Source organism: Crocuta crocuta, unplaced genomic scaffold (genome assembly GCF_008692635.1).
Source record: "Crocuta crocuta isolate KB4526 unplaced genomic scaffold, BGI_CrCroc_1.0 scaffold24, whole genome shotgun sequence".
Lineage (NCBI taxonomy): Eukaryota > Metazoa > Chordata > Mammalia > Carnivora > Hyaenidae > Crocuta > Crocuta crocuta.
In genome coordinates this window covers 14,608,597-14,631,801 of record NW_027530974.1, presented here as the reverse complement: position 1 = coordinate 14,631,801, position 23,205 = coordinate 14,608,597, and the positions used below count along the sequence as shown (strand labels likewise).

At 46.7% G+C, this 23,205-nt stretch overlaps 1 long non-coding RNA gene across 1 annotated transcript in view; it reads left to right on the top strand.

Annotated features, from left to right (window-relative positions):
- LOC144236468 (uncharacterized) overlaps positions 1-23,205 on the top strand; it is a 250,995-nt gene that overhangs the window by 206,098 nt on the left and 21,692 nt on the right. Inside the window, exon 5 of the long non-coding RNA XR_013336561.1 lies at positions 5,931-5,991. This is a non-coding gene — a long non-coding RNA (uncharacterized LOC144236468). The remainder of the gene's footprint in view (positions 1-5,930; positions 5,992-23,205) is intronic.

Sequence of the window (23,205 nt, the reverse complement as noted above, 5' to 3'; positions counted from 1 at the left end):
GCGATATTAAGTCTGGGGGAATCTGCAAACTCGCTTAAATCTTTCAATTGAGTTAGACCGTGGATAAATTTACCAGATGAGAAACACATAAATATTATTATTTTTTTACTCTGAGGTAATAAATGGAAAAATGGAATGAACTAAAATGCATCTGTTGTAACCAATGGCCCCCAGCAGGGCCAGGGCTCTGGCACCGCGATTGTTCCTGCACATTCTTTGTGTCTGGGTCATTAACATTGCGTTGAGGTCAGATGAGAGTGTGTTCCATCTGCCACGCTTTGATAAGTAAAGTAAAATGCTGATGGAGATCATTTAAGATCGTCTCTATGCTGTTGATTGCATGCTTGTGGCTCATAATCAGAATGATGCAAAGTAATTGTTAGACCAACTTGCCAAGGCTACATTTTGTGTCACTGCAACTGTCAGCAATTTGGTCCCGCTGTTCTGCCCGGAGAATGCTTGCCTAGCACCTGTTGGACGAGCAGAGCACTGCTCACTGCCAAATGTCCTGGATAACTTTTGTTCGGGCATCCTTGCTTGCTACCTCAATAAAACAACCCAACGGGCACTTGAGTGGCTCAGTCAGTTAAGTGTCCGACCTCAGGTCATGTTCTCACGGTGCATGAGTTCGAGCCCCGCGTCGGGCTCTGTGCTGACAGCTCAGAGCCTGGAGTCTGCTTCGGATTCTGTGTCTTCCTCTCTCTCTCTCTCTCTCCCTCTCTCTCTCTCTCTCTCTCTCTCTCTCCCCCTCCTCTGCTCATGATCTGTCTTCCTGTCTCTCTCTAAAATAAATAAATATAAACAAATTAAAAAAAAAAAAACCCAGCACCATGAAAAAGAAGTTTCTGCTTATTTGGGTGCTCGTTTGCATGTTTCACAGAATGCTGTTGGACTGCGACTTTCTTACAAAAAGCCACATGCATGGTGTCGGGGCCCTCATCTCTCTTCTCTTCAGCTGTGAAACCCAGTCAGACCCCTCTTTGAATTCTTGTTTTATCAGTTACCGGCTCAACGACCTCAGATGGGTTACTTGTCATGAACCTCGTTTTCCTCATCTGAACAGTGTGGCTAATAGAACTTCTGTGAGGATGAGAGATAACAGATGAAATCTTGTCAGCACGAAAGAGCCACTCAGTACGTGCTTGTAGCTAATATTAAGGAATCCAGCGTGGTTGCCCAGGATGATGCTACACGATTATACAATGAGAAGACAAAAATTTCCGAAGCCAATAGTCCAAAAATACATTATAAGTGTGGGGCGTATAGCATTAGCACAGTTTTCCTGGCTAGATCATGGTTGCCAGAGACGTGCAGTTGGACAAAGATGTTGGAATTTAAGGCACAAGTTTCCATGTCTCTTCAGGTCGGGTGTACAGAATGAGTATTGGGCCACCCCGTGTGCACCGTCAGAGGATAGGAAGGACCCTTTGAAAGCATATTTAAGAAGGTGCATCATGGGGCGCCTGGGTGGCTCAGTCGGTGAAGCATCCGACTTCAGCTCAGGTCATGATCTCACGGCTTGTGGGCTCAAGCCCCACGTCGGGCTCTTGGCTGACAGCTCAGAGCCTGGAGCCTGTTTCCGATTCTGTGTCTCCCTCTCTCCCTGATCCTCCCCTGCTCATGCTGCCTCTTTCTCTGTCTCAGAAATAAATAAAAAACATTAAAAAAAATTAAAATAAAAAAGGTGCATCATTTAGCCTTGACTCCGTAGAAGAGACACCGCATAGCATACGGTGTGGCCCGACCATCTGGTTCTTTCTCACGGAGAAAGCATGGACCATGGGAGAGTTAAGCAAAGCAAAATCTCTGTTCCTATAATACATTCACTGCCAGATCTAGGGACAGTTCACTGGCTCCTGAATTTTACCATCAAAAGGGATCTGTCAAGACTAGCTTAGTCCAGGGGCACCTGGGTGGCTTAGTCGGTTAAGCGTCCGACTTTCGCTTAGGTCATGATCTCGCGGTTTGTGGGTTCGAGCCCCGCGTCGGGCTCTGTGCTGACTGCCAGCTCAGAGCCTGGAGCCTATTTCAGAGTCTGTATCTCCCTCTCTCTCTGACCCTCCCCTGCTCACGCTGTCTCTCTCTCTCTCTCCTAGAAATAAAAAAAAAAAAAAAAAAAAAGAGTAGCTTAGTCCATATTCTGTGATAGAAAGTCTCCAGTGTGAGCTGTTGAGAGAAGTTTCTCGGAGTCCATTCAGGGCTAAAAGTTAAGATCTGCATTCTTATCTCCTAATGTTGACTCTTCCACGTGGTCAAAATAGAAGAGGCGTCTCTTCTAAGAGTATGAGTCCTTCACAGAGTGTCACCTCCCCTAAAAATTGCATCAGCTGGACAAGGATGAGGTTTGGGGAACTTTTGTTGGAAGGTAGAATGCAAAGTGGCCAGCACCTGTCCATTGGCCGTTTCAGAAATCAAACGGTGACGTTTCTCTGCTTTGTTTCTCCACGTTTGGTCTCTCTGGGATTTTTCAGTTGGTGTCAGATCTGGCATTTCTCTGCTGCCACAGCGAAGTCCTGTCTTTCTCTGCTGCTCCCGGCCAGTGCCCATGTCTTTCCTGCTTGTCCGAGAAGTGCTGGCAATCCTTGGAAGGGTTGATTACATAAACTGGAGGGGGAGTTAGCCCCACATTCTTTGCAGATTGTGGAGATACATCCACTCCCTGAGCCTCTCCCCAAAAGCAGTATTTTCCTAAAATGTTGCTAGTCAGTCACATTTCGAGGTATGGCACGATTTTCTCAATCGGGGACAAGGATGTGTTGTGCAACTAAAGCAAAACTGCATCACATATGTTTTTACCAAATCAACCATTCCCTTCAAGAAGGAAACTAGATTAGAAACAGTAAGGCTGAGGGGCACCTGGGTGGCTCAGTCAGTTCAGCGTCCGACTTCCACTCAGGTCATGATCTCATGGTTCGTGGATTCGAGCCCTGTGTCGGGCTCTGTGTGCACAGCTCAGAGCCTGGAGCCTGTTTCAGATTCTGTGTCTCCCTCTCTCTCTCTCTCTGCCCCTCCCCCACTCATGCTCTGTTTCTGTCTTAAAAATACATAAAAACATTTTTAAAAAAATATTGAGGCTGCACAAACATTCCACCTCTAGAGGTTTTGTAAGTATGGTAAATTCTGATTGTTTTTTCCAGTTTTGAAGTTTATGTAATGTGATTGTAATTTTTAAGGTCACTCAAGGATCTACAATTTTCAGTTTTACCTTTCTATCACGAAGTAACTTTACCATCATCACACTGAAAACAGGACACACTTAATGTGATTTCGTAGCTGGAGTAGACATCTCCATCCACCATTGATCCCGGGCTTTAAAGTTTTGTCCCCTCCTGGTAGGTAGGAAGCTCGCTGAATATTGTCATTTGTAATATTATTCCTTGTGGTGTTACTGCCGGATTGTATTCTTTTAAAGGACACCCACTCAAACCCAAGTTTTTTGTTGTTAAGACTTAATGATGTTTATACCTTTCTGCCTTTTTCCATCTTGAAAAAAAAGTGAAAGAAAAAGAGCCACATGCTACCACACGTGACACCACATTTCTCATAAATGTGGGGCATTTTGATAGACTCCACCACATTTCTCATAAATGTGGGGCACTTTGGTAGACTCTGTAATTCAGCAACTGTTTATTGAGTGGTTCATCCCTTTTATGCAGTACTTCTGTAGTTCTATAAAAATTCTGGTGGCGGGGCACCTAGGTGGCTCAGTCAGCTAAGCGTCTGACACTTGATCTCAGCTCAGGTCTTGATCTCAGGGTTGTGAGTCTGAGCCCTGTATTGGGCTCCACACTGGGCATGAAGCCTCCTTCAAAAAAATTGTTTTTAAACCAAAAAATGAAAAAGAATTATGGTGGTTATGGATTTGTTGATATTAATAGAGGTTTATAATATAACAAGTAAAACATTATCGGACTGCAAAGCAATGTGAATGCTATCATAGTATGCTACGACTAAATAATAGGTATGTATATAATTTTATTTATTTAATTGTATGTATAATGAATTCTGTGTATTTGAGTGCAGGAGAAAGCCTGGAGCCTTAGAAGCCAAAATGTTCATCGTGATTGTTAGTGGGGTCTGCTGATTTGTTTCCTTTGGGCTGTTTTCTCTTATATATTATCTGACCGTTCACGGTGAATGTTTTACTTTGCTCTCATCTGCCTCATCATATTTTGAGGGTTGCAGAGAAAGAGAATGCAATACGGGTACTCACATTTTGATAAACTCTGAAATTACAAAAATCTCTCGTGTGTCTTCTGGATTGTTGCAGACCTAGAAATGCATTGTGCCACGTGGCGTCAAAGCGTCTTCTTTTTCTTAAGTGCCTTCGACATCCCAGGCACCCACCAAGAGCTTGAAACATGATACAAAGTGGGTCTGAGTATTGCCCCTGAGGGATAGGGTCCTGGGTGTGTCTGCAACTTGAGTCTCACAGCTGATGCACAACCTCAGCCGAGGTGCAGACTCGGGTCTGACTCTGAAGTCAGCTTTTCTGATCTCTGTGGTTCTTATTGTAGACACCTTGCCGCCGTTAGGATGAAAAAGGTTAATGTATGTGAGCGGATTATAAAGTGTTGCTTTAAAAAGAAGGTGCTCGGAGATGGTACTATCTTTTGGTCCTGCGTGGTTACCTTGGACTGTTTTCAGTTAGACCATGAACTTCTCTGGAAGCAGGACCATGTGGTCCGTGTAGCCCTCCGGTCCCCTAGCTCAGCCTGAAAGTCTAGGAGGTTGGGAGGTGCGCCTTGGAGATCTGTGACCCAGGGTCTGGGAATCTGCCTTCTGTGGGTGTCCTGAGGAGGACACTGTCCCTCCTGCCCCAGAGGCCACAGCACTGTCTTCCTTGTACGGGAGGGAGGAAAAGCAAGCAGTGGGGTCTTCGGGCTCGCAGGCTTACTCCCCACACGCCCTGGGACCATGTGAAATGTGCCAGTCTCCGGAGCTGGACCAGCTCGGCCTCACGTTCCCCTCCTAAACCCTCAAAGGCATCTTTAAAATGGTCTCTGGAAATTTTTAAAAACTTGGATCTTGAGCAAGGTTCCTTCTGTGACATAGATTCCGAAGCCTGTTGCTGTCACCCCCTGATCTCCTTTCGTCTTTCAGGCTTCCACTATCAACATTCACATCATCTCAGTTCTTTCCCACACTTGGTCCCAAACACCGTGGCTTTCTCGAGGGAGTACTCAGTCGGCCCGAGATGCGGCCCCCAGTGCCTCATGGCCAAGTCCACATTCCTCTATGAGCCCAGTTACAGATCCCTGTGGGGTCACTGACGTCAGCAGGGAGTGCATGGAGCTGTGGGTGTACATTTTGTGGTGGGGGAGGGGTGTGGGGAGAGGGCACAGGGCGGCTGTGGGGTACACTTATTCAGGTACCTTCAGTTTAGCCCCACACTGGGACTGCAGACGCATTTTTACGGATCCACCTGAAAGATTTCCTGGGCACCACCATATACTCTCCTTTATCATAAGGTTCGTGCATTTTGTGATACAGGAATCATGCACAGGGCGCCTGGGGGGCTCAGTCCGTTTAGCGTCCAGCTGCGGCTCAGGTCGTGATCTCACGTTTGTGGGTTTGAGGCCCGCATTGGGCTCTGTGCTGACAACTCAGAACCTGCTTTGGATCTTCTGTCCCCGCCCCCCCCCGCCCCTTCTCTGCTTGCACCCTCCCTCTGAAAAATAAATTTTAAAAAATCATGCATGCGATTACTTGCTGCATATTAAATAGTGAAAGCTCTGTTTTCAAAATCCATGTGGTCACCCAAAGAATGGAACATCCACCATCCACCCATCCATCACACACTTCCCACGTGCCTAGTACGTGCCGAAGTGCTGGCAGCTGGGATTCTATACAGTCTCTAGGCCTGCACACCTGCACTGCCCTCGAATACAGACTTCATGTTATTCATTTAAAATCTTTTTCTCTTCCAGTTTTCCAAAGAAATTAGTCCTTTTCCTTGGTGAAAAGAAACCAGTCTGCCGTTTTCATAGGGTGAGTTATCCTCTGACTCTTTTATATATTTGTACTTTATCTTGCGTATTGTTTATATATATTTTTATTATATTTTCACATCAAAATTATATCCTGTTATTGTGATACTCCAAGAAAAAGTGCTTCATAGCATGCGTTCTCTAGAAGGTTTTCCCACTCGGAAATAAAAAGCTTAAGAAGATGTGTTTTATCTATACGATGGAATACTACATGGCAATGAGAAACAATGAAATCTGGCCATGTGTAGCAACATGGATGGAACTTGAGGGTGTTATGCTGAGCGAAATAAGCCAGGCAGAGAAGGATGGATACCATATGTTTGCACATATAGGTGGATTAGGAGGAACTTAACGGAGGGCCCTGGGGGAGAAGAAGGGGAAAAATAGTGGGGAAGAGGGAGGGAGACAAACCATGAGAGACTCTTGAATGCTGAGACCAAACTGAGGGCTGATGGGGGTGGAGGAGAGGGGAAGGGGGGGGATGGGCATGGGAGAGGGCGTTTGTTGGGATGAGCACTGGGTGTTATATGGAAACCAACTTGACAATAAACTATTTAAGGAAAAAAAATAAAAGGCTCAAATCTCTTCCCTTCAGAAGGGGAGAGATTGTATCTTGTATCTTTCCGCCGTTTCTTTTTGCCGTACACGTGTTTTGCTTCTTATGAATGATTCCCATCATCACTGTTACCTTGTGCAGCTAGCAGAGAGGATAAGAGAGAAGATTCTCTTTTTTTCCCTGTGACGGACGCACAGAACTATGGCCGTGGGCAAGGAGAAACCATCCGTTTTGTTCATGTGATGCGCCGTCTCATGAGTATCATGACAGAGAGTAATAGGATGTGAACGCTAGATGGGAGCTCAGAGCCATCTGGCAAAGCCCCTGTGTCCCCGTGAGGCAGCTGAGGCCCGGAGGGCTTCTCATCCCCCGTCCGGGGGCTTCTCAGACAGCAGTAGAGCTGGAATGATGAGAAGCACTTGACTCCCAGCTGCACGGTGGTCTCCCCTTCTTCTCCCCGCTGCTCCCGACGGGACCTGCAGAGTGATGCCTAATAAGGTCCTGATGGTGCAGTACAGATTAGGGCTGCAGGCGTAGACACTTTGGAGAATCATTTCTTCATTTAAAGAAAAAAAAAGGTCGTACTGTTTTTCACACGAGAGTGTGGTTGTGGAGTATGATGGAGAGAGAAGGGAGACCGTGATGGTGCTCTGGAACCCCAGGAGGTTCACCTGCGGGCCTTGCAAGGGTGCCTGAGCCAGAGCTGGTTGTGGACACTGTTCACTGAATGCACTTGTTCCCAAAGCATCTCGCCGCCGGACGGTCCAAGTGCAGTATTGAGAGCCTGGGTCTGCTATTTCATCTCACTTGGCAATTTAGTCATCTCATCTTAACGAGTGAGAGGCTCTCTTCTGCCCTAACTGGAGTCGTCATTGAGGAACTCAGTGGCTTCGTACCAGCGGACGGAGATAGTTTGATTTCTAACAGAATCGGGAGCAATCGGGAACATGGCTTTGCTACTTCACTGGTGATCATCTGCTTGCGACCCTAATACTGACCCTCCTGTCCTGTCCCCGGATGCACGGAGCACAGGAATGTGTACCTGTTAGACATGCAACTTGAAGGTTTCCGTATTCCCATTTTATCCAAGAAAAGCACAATAGGTTTATCCCCAGAGCACACACCGCCGTGTATTGTGGGGATGTGATATCTCCTGCTCCCTGGAGAACCCAAGGGTCTCTGTGGGATGAAGAGATGGATGAGACTAGGGGCGCCTGGGTGGCTCAGTTGGTTAAGCGTCCGACTTCGGCTCAGGTCATGATCTTACAGCTCGTGGGTTCGAGCCCCATGTCGGGCTCTGTGCTGACAGCTCAGAGCCTGGTATTTGCTTGGGATTCTGTGTCTCCCCCTCTCTCTGCCCCTCCCTGGCTCATGCTCTGCCTCTTTCTCAAAAGTAAACATTAAAAAAAGAGAAGATAGAAAAGACTAAAATAGAAGGCAGTTTAGGGAGCTCAGCAATGTGGGGAAGGGCCTGCTTTGTACTATTCATTTAGTACAAAAAGAAAGAGGAAAAAAGAAAGAAAGAAAAGAAACAGGTAGGGAAGCCTGAAGCAAGAAAGGCAAAGTTGGGGTGGGGCCAACCGCTTGGGTTTCTTGGTTCCCACTGGGGTCATGAGTAGTTTGAAGTTGACAATCAGGAGGCATCAGATCATGACCCTAAATACTGCAGGCTGTTTACTTTTACCAGTTGCAGGGAAATTTAACAGAAACCGAAGCCATGTGTTCCTTACTTAAAAAGCAGCTAGGGACCGGTCCCCACGCTTCGGGCTTGCACCACATAAGCCCACACGTGCACGTGCACCTTGTAGAACATGAGTGGCTGGGCTCCATGTCATGGTACGCGGGGGGCTGGCCCCCGGAACAATACTGCGGTTGTTTCCGAGCTGGAGCAGTGCCATCGATGGTGCCCCTTTAAGGGAAATCTAGGGAAACGCTCTCGCCAGCGATGTGATTTTCTTTGCTGGAGGCCAAGTCACAGTGGCATGTATTGGCTCCATAGCAACATGTCTGTGCAGCCAGAAAAAATATAATGACTGTGGCAGCCGGTATATACCGGGGCCGGATGAGCACAGCCCAGATGCCCCTTTTGATCTGCCCCCCCTCCTTACCCTGGCCAGCCTTCCCCCTCCTTCAGAGCGTGAGGACTTCGTGATTGTTGCTAACTGTCCCTGCTGTTAACACTTGCCTCCTGGCAAGCTCGGGACCTGACGAGGGAGAAGACAATGTCTGTAGTAAAATTCTGCAGACCTGATGGTGTTAGCCGAGCTGGCAGAACCTCGCCGCCTTCACAAACCCAAGTAGGTGGAGAGTCTGTGCTTTTCATCATCGCCGTGGCCAAGCAGCCCGGTCTGCACGGCGCAGCGGGAAGAGCATTTCCTGTACGTTGCGGTCAAGGGCCTCTGGCTGGAAAGTGGGCGGTGAGACAGAGCAAGTGGGAAATCTGGGGAAACAGAGGACCCTTTTAATGTTCTCCTCAGATTCAGGAGACACTTTTCAGGGTAGAATGCAATGCCAGGAAGCCAGCCACGTTGGGACTGCCCGAAGCCCAGGACACATTGCTGATTTTCTAGCAGCTTCTACCAGAGGTGCAGTCTCTGAGTGCAGTTCCTCCAGCGTGTGTAGTTGGGGTTTTACCATTTCTCTGATGTTTTCCTATCTATAAACTCCTACCTATAAACTCCTCCATGAGGAGCGCCTGGGTGGCTCATTCGGTTCAACGTCCAGCTTCGGCTCAGGTCATGATCTCACGGTACATGGGTTCAAGCCCCGCGTTGGGCTGTGTGCTGACAGCTCAGAGCCTGGAGCCTGCTTCAGATTCTATGTCTCCCTCTCTCTCTGTCTCTCCCCTGCTCACGCTCTGTCTCTCTCTCTCTCAAAAATAAACATTAAAAAGATAATAATGTAGGACTCCTCCGTGAAACCATTGTAATCATTCTTGATTTCAACAGATGTTCCTTTTCCCTGAACTCCTGGAGCATTTAAAAAAATCTTTACCATCTATCTATTTGACAGGTGTCTTGTATTTCTTTTTTTGATGCATAATGCTCTGGGGGGGGGGTGTCTGAGCAGTGTTTCGAGATAGAGGGTAGGGCGTTCAAGGTCAGGAATCATTTTCTTATTCTTTGCCTTTCCTTCCTCTTTTCCGCTCTTCATTCTTTTCCTTCCTTTCCTTCCTTCCTTCCTTCCTTCCTTCCTTCCTTCCTTCCTTCCTGCCTTCCTTCCTGTCTCCTTCCCTCCCTCCCTCCCTCCCTCCTAAGGCTCAGAACTGAGCCCTGTACATAGTAACCAGGCCAGGAATATTTCCTCCTGATAACATTCTAGTCCCATCCTATCTCATAAGGAAGTTGTCAAGCAAGTGTGCAAATACATTGAAAGTGCTTTTAAATTGTTCAGAGAAAAGGTAAATTCAAGGAATTCTTTTTCGATCATGGTTGTAAAAAAAAGTGTAGATATTGCAGTCAGAAGGTAAGAATATCTAAGGATTTCACCTTCCCTCCTCTTCCTCCTTGTGGCTGCCACCGGTGAAGAGGGTACCCTGGGGTTTGACGCTGGCACAGAAATCATCCCCGTTCTCACCCCATCCCCCAATATTTGCTACTTCTGTTGAATTTGCCTTATTATACCATTTGGGGTAGATTTCTCAGACACACCCCTAGCAATGTCTTTGGAGCTATTAAGTAAAAGGTTTGAAAGATTTTTTCATTAAGGTGACAGGTTTGATAGATTAGGATAGTGGTTCCTAATTTAGTTTTGAGGTCTGTGGAGGGAGGGAAGGTTCTTCTCGGATAAAAACTTTTATCTTAGGAAGAGCGTTCTTCCCCTTCCCAAGTTCTGAGGCAGCAGAGAAATGAGACAAGCGTAAGAAGGCAGACGGAGGCCAAAATGCACCTGCGTGACAGCTAACGGTGAGCGGAGTTAGAAGCCGTGTCTTAGGTTGAGAGCCAAACATGGGCTTCCTGCTCCCTCGTCCCCAGTCTGGATCTAGAACAGTCCACCTGCAGGCAGAGTTTGAGTCTGTGGGCCCCTGTCTGTGTGACGAAGGAAGTAAAATGTGCTCAAAATTTGGAGTCTGCTCAGTGGTAGAGCGAAGTCCAGCCAGTGGGGTGAGAGGAGGTTCAGGGGAAAATCCAGCCCGGAGGACGGAGGCGGGGGGGGTGGGGGGCGGTGTTCATTCTGGTTCTGTTCATGCCTCTCACACACTGCCCGTTCCTCTCTGGGCAAACCATCCCCAGTCTCCCTCCAGACACCTTAGCTCCTTTGTTTTCTCCATAGCTGTTTGACTGATAGACACGTTTACTGGGTTTCCTGTTCATCTCCTGTTAGAATGTTAGCTCGCCGAAGGCAAAAGCCCCATCACTATCGTCACCCGCCGTATCCCAGTACTTAAAACTAGGCCAAGTACATAGGTAGCATTGGATAAATATTGGTCATGTGAGTCAGTGTTGTCTAATGTGTCTTCTCATGTGCCGTCTCTTGCCTGGGGAATACCTGTTCATACCAGAAGACTCGCTCTGGTTGGCGTGTGCTCTGCAGAGCCCTTCCTGGCTTCCCTTCTTCCAAGGGGAAGGAGCACCTTCTTGTATGTAGCTCACCAGGTGGCCAGCAGTTGCGCACGCACGTGCGTGTGCGCTTGTGTCCGTGTGTGCGAGTGCATTTGTTTATTCTCTCTCTCTCTCTGGCTCTTGGACCCTTCGGTTCACTTATTTGCTGGTATATTTATCCCCGTTACTAGATTCTAAACTCCTTGGGGACTGGACAGCCTCTTGTCTTTATCCATCCTTGTCCCTCTAATGTCGGCCACAAAGTAGGTGCTCAGTAAATAATCATATCAGCACTCAGAGTACTTACAGCCTGCCAGGAACCGCTGTATGCTAGTCCTGACAACCACTTTTGAAGTACCTTATCTGTGTCAACTTGTATGATTCTTACAACCACTTTACAGGATACATTTTTTTACATTTATTTTGAGAGAGAAAGTGTGTGCACTTGAATGGGGAGGGGCAAAGAGAAAGGAGGGAGAGAGAGAGAGAGAGAGAGAGAGAGAATCCCAAGCAGGCTCCATGCTGTCTGCACGGAGCCTGATGCAGGGCTAAATCCCATGAACCTTGAGATCATGACCTGAGCCAAAATCAAGAGTCAGAAACCTAACTGACTGAGCCACCCAGTTGCCATGAGATACATTTTTAACTCCTGCCTTACAGGGGGGGAGAGGCGGGGCAGACAGAGGGCTCACTAAGAGATGAGGTGACTACTAAGGCCCTCACAGCTGATCTGACTCCATAGCTGTTCTCTGCTGACTCTCAGAGAATGACTGTATCAATGGACAAATGAGGATCCTAGACGCCCAGACCTAGCTCATGTGGTAGGGCCACAGACACTGGGGTCAACAAAATAAGTGAGCAAGAAATGATCTGCAAGCAACCTGTGATTAGCCATGGTTCACATAGGATCCTGAGGCCAGGGCTGAAGTAAATCCACACATGAATCCCTAAAGTCTTACCATAACTATCGAGCTTAATTCGTAATGATCCAAACCAGCATAGTGGGATTGGTTAATGAAAGTAAACAGTTGCCATTATTCTTTGGGAATTATTTCCTAATATCAGGGAAAGTATGAAGTCATCAGTCATGAATTAAACAGTTGCTGTGTGTAAGTCTCGTGCCCAAATTTAGGGGAAAATGGTGGGATGTAAGCCAGAGGGTGAAGAGGAGAGCTCCAAAAGTGTAAATCAAGGTCACGGTATATGGAAGGTTCCAGCCTAGTTGGAAGGACAAGACATGATCACAGGCAAAGTCAAGGAAATTTAAAAAGCTAAAGGGCAGTAGCTAGGAGAACCATCACAAGGCATTAGTACACATGCTTATTTGCCAAATGGTAACATCAGAGAAAATGGAAGCTGTTGTATTAGGGTAGGACGGGACTGTGCTGCGTGAAGAGCCAACCCTATAGTCTTCACAAGTTGAGCTCTCATTTCTACAGTGTCCGGGTGGATCCGGTAAGTCTCCAGGAAAAGTGTCCTTCAGGCATCGCTCTGTGATGCCACCTGCTCTGATCTTTTTATGCTCCTGTCTAGAGGTCTCCTTCATGATCGCAGGGAAGAGGGAGACGCTGGACACTTGCACCCGCAATGAAACGCTTCAGAGCTTTTCCCTAAAAGGTACACATGCCCCCTGCTATGTCCAGGACACTGCCTGCAGCCTTTTACATGGCTCATAGCATCCCAGCCCTCTCGTTCATTTTTGTCTCACTCCCGCCCAGCACACAGTAGGTGCTCCATGAATATTTGCAGGCTAAAAGAATGAGCAAGCAGGGAAACGAACTGTTGCTCACGCCTGATGATATTTATAGCAGTAAATGCATAGGGAGCCCCAAGAAGCCCAGACTTGGTCAAAGACATTTACTAAACCTAAAAGAACATGAGTACAAGTTGCCACAAGCTTGCGTTCATTAGCCATGGTGAGCGGAACATCACGAAGACATGGGCAGGTTACATCCAGTTCTGCCAGTGCTTGGGCTCACACCACAGCCCCAGATTTCCACGCTTCGGCCCCGTCTCTTAACCACATGGCTGTCTAACTGTCCACGGCGTGACTTCACAGTTCATGTGTTGTCTAATGTCAGCTTGCCTTTTATCACCTTGTTTTTTTTTTTTTAATGTTTTAATCTTTATTTTTGAGAGACAGAGACAGACACAGGCACAGAACATGAGTGGGGGAGGGACAGTGAGAGAGAGACACACAGAATGGGAGGCAGGCTCCAGGCTTCTAGCTGTCAGCACAGCGCTCTACGCAGGGCTCAAACTCGCGAATTATGAGTTCATGACCTGAGCCGAGGTCAGATGCTTAACCGACTGACCCACCCAGGCGCCCTTCGCCTTGTTCTTCTTGAATGAGGTAGAGATCACTGCCTTTATTTAAAAATTAAGAAATGTAACAAAGGAGAGGTTAATCTGTACAGTTACTTCCATTATTCCAACCCAGGTGTCCTTGACCATGCCGCACCATCTCTCTCCTGTGTCGGGCTCACACCTTCACCCACCGCCTCACATCCTGGGGTCCTGGTGGGTATGCAGCATCCAGCTCCAGATCCACCAGGGCAGGGGGGAGGGGGTTTCAGACAGGAGCAAATAAACACCAAGCAAAGCATAGCATCTGAAATGAAAAATAAATTGGAAGCTGTATGTATGAATCAATACAGAATAGAGAGTTTATGGAAAGAAAGTGGAAAATTCCATTGGAAACATAGGCTGGGGTCACAACACATGTATCAGACCAAAGAATGGGTCTCTCAACCACACCTTGCTTTGTAATAGTTGGTCAGGAGAACCCAGAGTCCAAGGAGGCAGACGTGATCTTGGCCACTAGCAAATCCTACAAAACGATGCTTGTTTATTCCCCGTGGGGTGGGGGTGGGGGTGCACAGGGAAGGGGTGGAGCCCTCTGCCCACCATTGTTTAAACATGAACAGGGCAGTGCTGTGCAGAGGGTCCTGAAATGGAGATGGGTGGTCACTGGAGATTTTTTTGTCAGGCCCGTGATGTGACCAACTGTGTTTCAGCGAGATGAGCTTTACCTCTGTGTTCACGGCCCATGAGGTGGTGGGGAGAAACCAGACACGGGGGCCCCGGGTGAGGAGGGCATAACAGGCGTACAGAGCTGAGATCTTGAAAGCTCATGGGGGAGCATAATGAAGGGACAGATATGGGAGACGCTGTAGAAAAGAGCTGGCCACCACCGCGTGATCATTTGGACATGAGAAACAGGCTGTGGAAGGAGTCCTCTCTCCTGTCATTTTTGGGCTTATTTCAGGAACAGTGTCCTTCTGTGAGTTGGGGCATCCCGGGCTGAGCCGGAGCGTAGCCTTGGACTGACACAAGCCTCTGTGAGCAACTGAGTATCATCGTAACCCCAGTCTTTCCAGCATCTCTTCCTTCCCCTGCCCCTCCCTCGCCGAAGTCTAGGATTAAATCTTAAAGTTTTTTTAATGTTCTATTTATTTCTCAGAGAGAGAGGGAGAGAGACAGCATGAACAGGGGAGGGTCAGAGAGAGAGGAAGACACAGAAGCTGAAGCAGGCTCCAGGCTCTGAGCTGTCAGCACAGAGTCCGATGCGGGGCTCGAACCCACGAACTGTGAGATCATGACCTGAGCCGAAGTTGGACACTTAACTGACTGAGCCACCCAGGCGCCCCCAGGATTAAATCTTAAATCAGCAGCAAACACAGGGCGTTAGGCTGAAATTTCGTCTCCATCCTGGCCTCTAGTGGAGGTAAAGTGGTTGGAATGTGGGCCAGCAAAGTAAAATTCGATGTGTGGTTCTGTGTCTTACCCCCAATGAGAGGGGGCTCCCGGTCCATACCGTGAAACCTCTCTGGGTGCCGCTGGCTTGCGTTGCTGTCAGACACAGCCTCCCCTGGCTCTGGGAAATGAGTGGGGGTGTTCTGCTGGTTAGTCTGTCTTTTGCAGGCTTTCTGAGCCTCACAGGGCCACTGCACACCACTTTCTCAGTCCTTCTGGCCGACAGCAGAGAGCCAGGCTTGATTTGAGAGACAGGAGAGAGAATGCTGTCTGATGGCAGAGAGGAGGAAGGCACTGCATGCTGTTATCCTTGCCAGGGTTCTTCACGTCACCTTGCATAGTCGCAGGTGTCTAGTGGCCGAGGACAGTCAAATGAAAGACAAGGTGAGGCTGGGTGCAGCCCACATGTGGCGACTGGTAGCTTGAGGGAGCCGGAGAAGAGTGCGCGGGCTCCCGGGGCTTCAAGAGCCCATTACCTCCACGTCTCTTTTCCCTGCACATCGGCTGAAGCCACAGATGCTACCAGAGGAGAAGAGAACCCCTAACACCTCGTCTTTTTTTTTTTTTTCGCCCACTCTCCGTGTAACTCTATGCAGTAGACACCAGTGGCCAGAGGTGCAGAAAGTGTAATAGAGTAGGAGGGCTTTGAAGTCTCTCCCGCAGATGCCCTTGACCCTTCCGATGCTGCCCTTGTTCATTAGACCCTCCTGCTTTCCTTGCTGCTGCCTTCTATAAAGCCCCTCCCCCTTCCTACAGCCGGGCAAGGCATAGGGCCCACTGGGCATAGAAGACCCTTGGCCTTCCCGATCTTTCCAGTGCCCCTTACGTACCCATAAATTCACCATGATGTGTTAGGCTGATCTATAAGTAGGGTTCCTTTGGAGGAGCTAGACGATTGAGACCTTCTATTATCTCAGGGGGAGGTGCGTATTTAGACAGAATGGCTAACCTGTGAATAGACTTCAGTATTGTGTTGCAGGAGAAGGTAGAGGCTGACTTTAATTTTTGTTCCCCACCTTCTGTAGCTTCAAGGGTAGTTTCTCACTAGTACTAGAGACTTGAAACATTTTGAGTCTCCAGTGATACCTAGATTCTTTTGATGTACTCCGCATGGAAAGTAAAGCAAGAACGGGCTTCCGAGTAGGCTCACCAAAGCATCTTGGGGCTTTTGATCGCTTTCCATTAGCACGAACAATAACCTGTGACCTGTCAGATTGTGTCAGAAAGGCCGTTTGTTGTTTAACATGTTAAACATGTTGCCGGGTATTTAATATGCCGCCCTCAAGTCAGGAGCTGAAACATTCAGACATGAGATTAGATCTGTTGGCATAGAGGGGATTCTGAACACCCCACATGTTTCCCTTGCCATCGGCCGCACCTTTGAAGTACGCTCGCACTAAAAGAAGAGATGCCGAAGAGACATGTAATTTGAGTCCAACAGGCCCCTCAGCCGCATCTCTGCTGTGTAATATTTGACCAGAACAAACCCAAGTGGAAGGAAGACATGTAATCCCAGTCACTAACAAGTTCCTAGAAAGTGATGCGCGTTGTTTACTTCTGGTTGGGTGCTGGTGGTGGTGGGTACGTTCCACCAATGCTTCTGGCTTTGGTGCATGGCCATTGCCCGTGGTGTCTGCAGACCTGTGGACAGAGCTCTGAGAAGGCAGATCACGTGGCCAGCTGCATACATTCCTCAGCCCATTCTGGTCCTCTCAGCTTTTTTGACATATTGGGAAAAAGAAGAAGGAAAAAAAATGCTTGCATTCTAAACTTGTTTGTATCTTAAAAGGGAGTGCCTCTCAAATGCTTAGAACTTGGAAGTGCTGTGTTGTTTTTTTTGGGGGGGGGGTCTTGTTTTTCATTTCGTATGCGAAAAATTGGTGTGCTGACTTCATCCGCGGAGCGTGGAGTGCGGGTTCCTAGCAGAGAGAACGGTAAACACAACGTTTGCTTTGTTGGCCATTTAAAATGCACTCCTTTCCGTAGAGTTGAGAGGTGATTGGAGATGTTCCTGTTTTCGCATTTCTGCTATTTCCTGGTGCCGTGAGCATAACACGTTCCGCAGCTCCAAAGCATTTTGAGCAAATGATGTCTTCTGCAGGAGCTATTTACGGGTCCTCAAACAAATGGTGCTTTCTGAGGAAGGAGAAGTATGTATGAAAACTCTGTGGTAAAGCCTTTTGTGTGAGGCGTGGGGCAGAACTTCTGGGGAGCTGGCTTTGAGGGCAAGGGCATCCCCGCGGCCCTGAGGCCCAGCGGAGGACGGCCCTCCCGTGCTGTGCGGCCAGCACCCCGCCCGGTGATGAAACCCCAGCGTCTCCACAGAGACTCGAGGGACCTGGTGAAGAGCAAGATGGAGAAGTCAGAGCCTCGCCTTTAGGAGCTCTCGGTGCAGGAGGAAGCCAGGCTCCCTGGGAGGCTCTCACTGAGGCCTCAGCCGGACATGCTCACCTGCACTGCTTCCCCTCAGAGCGAGCACTCTTGCCTCCAGGCCTTCTGTTCTGACTCCTCCTCCCTGGAAAGCACTTTTGCAGTAACATCAGTCTGAACATCTGAGGACAGGAGTAAACAGTCCTGAGAACAAGGTGGAAGTTGCACGCTTCTTGGTGGTGGCTGCTGAGGTGATTCCGAGGGAGAAAGGAATCCCAGCGGGTCGCAGACGGCTGAGGAGTGGAAACAGCCACCTGCAGGCAGTGTCGCGCGCGCTCCAACTCAAGCTTGTTCACTTCAGCGTCTGTTGTGTTAAAAGACAAGCGAGGTGAGGTGTTACGTCCGCGTCACTGGAGTTGTGAGCTCCCCGCCCGTTTGGGAGGGGGAGCGGAAGATGGAGATGGAGCCCTGTTACTTCACAAGCAAAACAACCTTCTGTGGGAAGGATGGAGTCGGGAAAATTGTATCCACATTGTAGTGCCCTCTAGCGGCCAGCATGGCGCCCTTTTAGAAGGCCTTGCCCGGCTTCCACAACTTCCTGAATCCTCCCCAGTGAAGCGCCCGGTTCACAGTGGTTGAGTATGTGTCCACTCAAGTCTGTTTCCTGACTGTGATTTGTCTACCACGTAGGAAAAATAAATCCCGAGCTTTGTTAACAGAGCAGAGAAAGGAATGCTATCGTTCCATCAAATTAGGGTACATCTTACTCTAGCATATCTGAATCCTAAACCTACTGGACGTGACACGAGAGTCTAAACCTTCAGGGTAAATATTTTCACAGCCAACCGACGCATTACAGGAGGAGAATTACGCCACTGGCAGTACTGGGCCCTGTGCTGGCTTCCCACCCACCAATAGACAAGCTTCCTAAAACTACAGAGCGTTCTCAGCCGTCTGGTTGGCCAACGCGAAATTTGTGTGCCTTCCTCAGAAGGTTGATATCGTTAACCGTCTGCTGTCTGTATAGCTTTGATCTGGTTTTCTGGAGGGAAAGCATTAGTCACTCACAGTTATCTTTGAATGAATTATGTAAATCATGTTTTGGTTTTGATACTTTGTTTTCCCAGTGAATTCAATGCAGGGAAGGGGCTACGGAGCGGTTCCTGTGAACTTGGCCAAGTACGTAGGAATCCTAGGAAGTATAGATTCTGACTCTTACCAGTCTGAAGTGGAGTCCAAGATCCTGCATTTCTAAGACAGTCCCAGGTGACATCAGTGCTTCTGGTCCAGGGACCACACTTGGAATAACAAAGTAATAGGTGAATAGCAAGGTGACCCACGATGCAGGCAGACCGTCTGTGTCCTCAAAGGGACTGGAAAGAGGTTACAAGTAATTATGGCCTTAAGACAGAATGTGATAACATATATGATAACATCGAAGACCTGCTTTCTATGAGCACTTCTGATCGGGAAGATCAGGAAAATGTTCATGGAGGTGATTTTGAAATTGGACTTGAGATTTGGGTTAATTTTTGACTCCTTTGGGCAAATGAGCCAAAAAGCACAGGTTCTGGAAATGAAGAGTGTGTGCGGGGAGTAAGAAGCAGCCCATCTGCCCGTGATGGGGGGAGCGTGAGACATGGTTGGAAAGGCAGGTTGAAGTCCTCGTGTGGATCGTCAGGTGGCCTAGGATGAAAAGTCTGGACTTGATGCAGGAGGCAAAGAGGAACCAGCAGCAAGGGATTTTGAAACAAGAAGGTAAATGGATTCTAACTGAAGATGAGTCTGGCACGTGTGTACGGGATAGACTGGAGCGGGGAGTGATGTCATTTTCCAGACCTAAAGGGGTAGGGCAGACAGCATGATGAATGTACGGAGGGCAGTGAGGGTGTGGAGAGAGAGGTTCCCAGGAGGGCAGCAGGCCCGGATGGTTGGAAGCATGGTTACACAATGACCATAAATGGGAAAGTCAGATGAGCTATTGCACACGTTTGAGCAGAAAAATGACCTGGATGAACACGCAAGTGTCACTTCCAAGTGGCTTTCCCTGTCTGTCCTGTGTCAGAGAGCCTCCAGCCTTCTTCCCCTGCTTTACTCTTTTCATGACATTTTTCACGGACATTATTCTCTCTAAATTTATTTGTGATGTGTGGCTCCCAGGAAGCTTCTCCTCTCCTGGAAGAAGCGTGATAAACATGTACACAAATAAATATAATTAGAAAGGAAGGAGAGAGAACAGTCACACATGAGAAAGAAGGATGGAAGGGATAGTTCTGCTTTAGATTAGGTGGTCAAAGAAAGGCTTTTGTAGGAGATTACATTAAACTGAGTGTGAGAAAGTGCACAGTTATGGGAGTTAGAGTACAGGCAGAGAGAATAGAATATGCAAAGGTCCTGAGGCGAGAAGTCCTGGGCACATCCAGAGCTCATGAACTTGAACCTGTGTGGCTGGAGGCTAGAGTGAGTTGGGGGAAAAGTAGGAGAGGATGACGTTAGAGTTGACAAGCCACAGATAGTGCAGAGCCTTGGAACTGGAAAGGAGATTTGATTTTATTCTGAATGCAAGGGTCTAAACGTGCAGGGTGGATTGGGAAGTGACAAGAAAAACAAGGAAGTAGAGTAGAAAACCTGCAGTTGACCAGATAAGAAGTGAGAGTGGTTTGGATTGGTGGCAGTAACATGAGAGAAGAGTAGATGGGCCCACGATACAGTTCATTCTTGAGGCCAGCTGGGCAGAATTTTGTAGATTTTTGATGTGAGTGAAGATAAGGAGGCGCTCACCAGGAGAATTCCCAGGCTTCTGGCTTGAGCAGCTAAGGAAATGAATGTGCTATTCACAGAGATGGGGGATGGGGCACAGGCACACGGCAGATTTTTGAAAATGTTGAGTTTAAGGTGTACATGAGTCTTTGAAAAAATTTTTTAAACATTTTATTTATTTTTGAGAGACTGAAAGAGACAGAGCATGAGTGGGGGAGGAGCAGACACACACACACACACACACACACACACACACACACACACAGAATCCAACGCAGGCTCCGAGCTCGGAGCTGTCAGCACAGAGCCCGACACAGGACTCAAACCCATGAACTGTGTGCAATCATGATCTGAGCCAAAGTCGGACGCTTAAACGACTGGGCCACCCAGGTGCCTCTGCATGAGACTTAAACAAAAACCTGTGGTACACTACTCCTAATGTAAAATTAGCCATCTTAAATCATCCCGGATGTACAGTTCCGTAGTGCTGAGTACATTAATGTTGTGCATTCAGTCTCCAGAACTCTCTTCATCTTGCAAAACTAAACCCCCATATTCATCAAATAATAACTCCCTCCCCCAGCCCCTGGCAGCCATACTCCGCTTTCTGTCTCTATCAGTTTGACTACTCTTGATCCCTCACATGAGTGGAGTCATACAATATTTGTCCTTTTGGGTCTGGCTTATTTCACTTAGCACAGTGGCCTCGAGGTTCATCCATACTGTAGCATATGTCAGAATTTCCTTTTATTCATTTATCCATTGATGGGCGGTTGGGTTGCTTCCTCCTTTTGGCTCTTGTGAATAATGCTGTGAACATGGGGAGACAAATACCTCCTCAAGATCCTGCTTTCAATTCTTTGGGGCATGTACCCAGAAGTAGAATTGCTGGGTCATCTGGTAATTCTGTTTTTAAATTTTTGAGGAACCTCCATATCGTTTCCCAAAGTGGCTGCTCCATTTTATATTCTTGCCAGCAAGGGCTCCAGTCACTCCACATGCTCACACACATACTTATTCTCTGTTTTTGATGGTGGCCATTCGAGTGGGTGTGAGGTGGTATGACTTCGCTTTCAGTGCGTATTTCAGGTAGGCGGTTGAGTCTTTGGGTCTCCACATCAAGAAGAGGTCTGGCCTAAGATACACCCTAAAGTTCAAATTTAAGCCATCTCCCATCTTTTCGATGAGTTTTTATGTCAACTTGACTGTAAACATTTAAGAACTTAGAGATTTTGATAAAACAATCAAATGTGTACTTAAACTGTTTAGTCTCACAAACATGTTTGAGGTCATATATAGGTTAGTGTAGAAATAGCCCTTTTTTCTACTTTCCTATTGTGTGAAATGTTTCATTTACAACTATCTAAAATGCCATATCTTCATCATCTTATGAACCACTTTGTGAGTCATCTCATATAGTTAGTTTTCTAAAGCATATCATCTTGACCTCCATCTGTGCCATTTGAGATGCGCCGTGTTTTGAATCTGTGTGTGATGTTATCACCAGAAATTTTATTCCCAAGGCCAAGTACCCTTTCCTGTATCTATGGATTATATTTTTATAGCTTACTGGCCAAAAACAAATCACATGGCCAAGCTCACACAGTTAATGTGACCATGGACGTAGGGAAGTATGGCATATTGGTGATTATTACTGTAACAATATGGATCCCTGCTGATATTATTAAGAGATTTTTTTCTCCATTCTTCCAAGGAGTATGTATTCATGAATTATACGACTACCACTTACTGGGTTGCTTTTGAAAGCCATCTTTAAAATGCTTTTTAAATTTATAATGACATCCAGTATTTGTGACTGTAAAGTCATACATACCCCTGAGAACAGTTACTAGTTAAATGTGTTTTCTCTTCTTAAAAAAAAAAATTGTTAGGTGACTTTTCTAGGTATGCAAAATCCGCAGTTGGTCCCACTGGTTTAAAGGAAATATGTTTTACATAAAGAGAGCTTAGTTGTTTCAAATAAAATATTTATTGAGCAACAAATAATATGATAAGCTTTAGAAAGACTCAAAAATTAAGGGAAGTCTTTCTTTTCTGAGGAGTGCATTTGGGAAAAACCTTCCTCTGTATCAGCATACATGATAAATGATAAACTTGGCAGACTCAAGTGTAAGTAAAAGTCCTTAAACCCTAAAACAGTGAATGAGCTCATTTCTCGTAAATGTTTAAGAACAATACTCATGTGGCATGTTTGAAGTTTAGCCTTTCCTAGAGGTATGAGAAATCTTTCACGGTTCCTTCTGATCTTCAAAACTGTGATTGAGTGATACCTCTTACCCTACCTCTTCACCCATTTACTTATTCATTAATTTCAAGTATCTCCTAGAGTTCAGAATTTCTAAGTTCAGTATAATAGAAAATCTTTGTTTTATCAGTTTGCCAACCAAGAGAGGAAGAGCAACAGATAGTAAACCAAAAGGATTTGCATTATCTCAAAAACCGGACAAATCTGTATTATCAGTTCCCAATGCCAAACTCATAGATTTGATTCTGTGATTGAAATCCATCATATTCTAAGACTTCAAGCATGATGATCTTCTACAGTGATAATTTGGGTTAGGAAGGCAGGGTTCTAAAGAAGTAGCCATAATAACATGGAGAAGGATATGTGTTTAATTGTCAGCTGACCATTGGTCTAGCCATCCATCTACCCATCTCTCCATCCATTCATACATCTGTACATCCTTTGGTTAACTTTTACCTGTATCAATTTATTACAATGTATTGGATGATATTTTTAATAGTCATGAACATGAGCTTTTCTCACTTAGGTAAAAATGAGTACTGCAAAAGAAGTTGTCCCTCTTATCTCAAAGTTACGGGCTTTTTTTTATCCTAATGAGGCCCACTAGACCATAGTTCATCATTGAAATTCCACTGAAACAACTAACAATGATGTTCATTTCACATGTTTGACCTGGGAATTGCAAAGTGATTTACTAACATTAACTCATCAATCCTCTTAACTCCTCTGATTAAGACATTAATATTTTTTTTTAACTCAGCATAGAAATGGCTTCTGTTTTCCAGAGAATTTGAATGCCCTAGCTACCATTAAATGATTGAGGAAAAGAATTAACACTAAAGTCATCCTTTTCTAAACTACTGTTGGTGGTCTGACGTACACAAGAATGGATTATTTCTGGAAATTAAAAAAAGTAATAAGGAATGAGGAGGAGCGCCTGGTTGGCTTAGTTGGAGGAACGTGCCA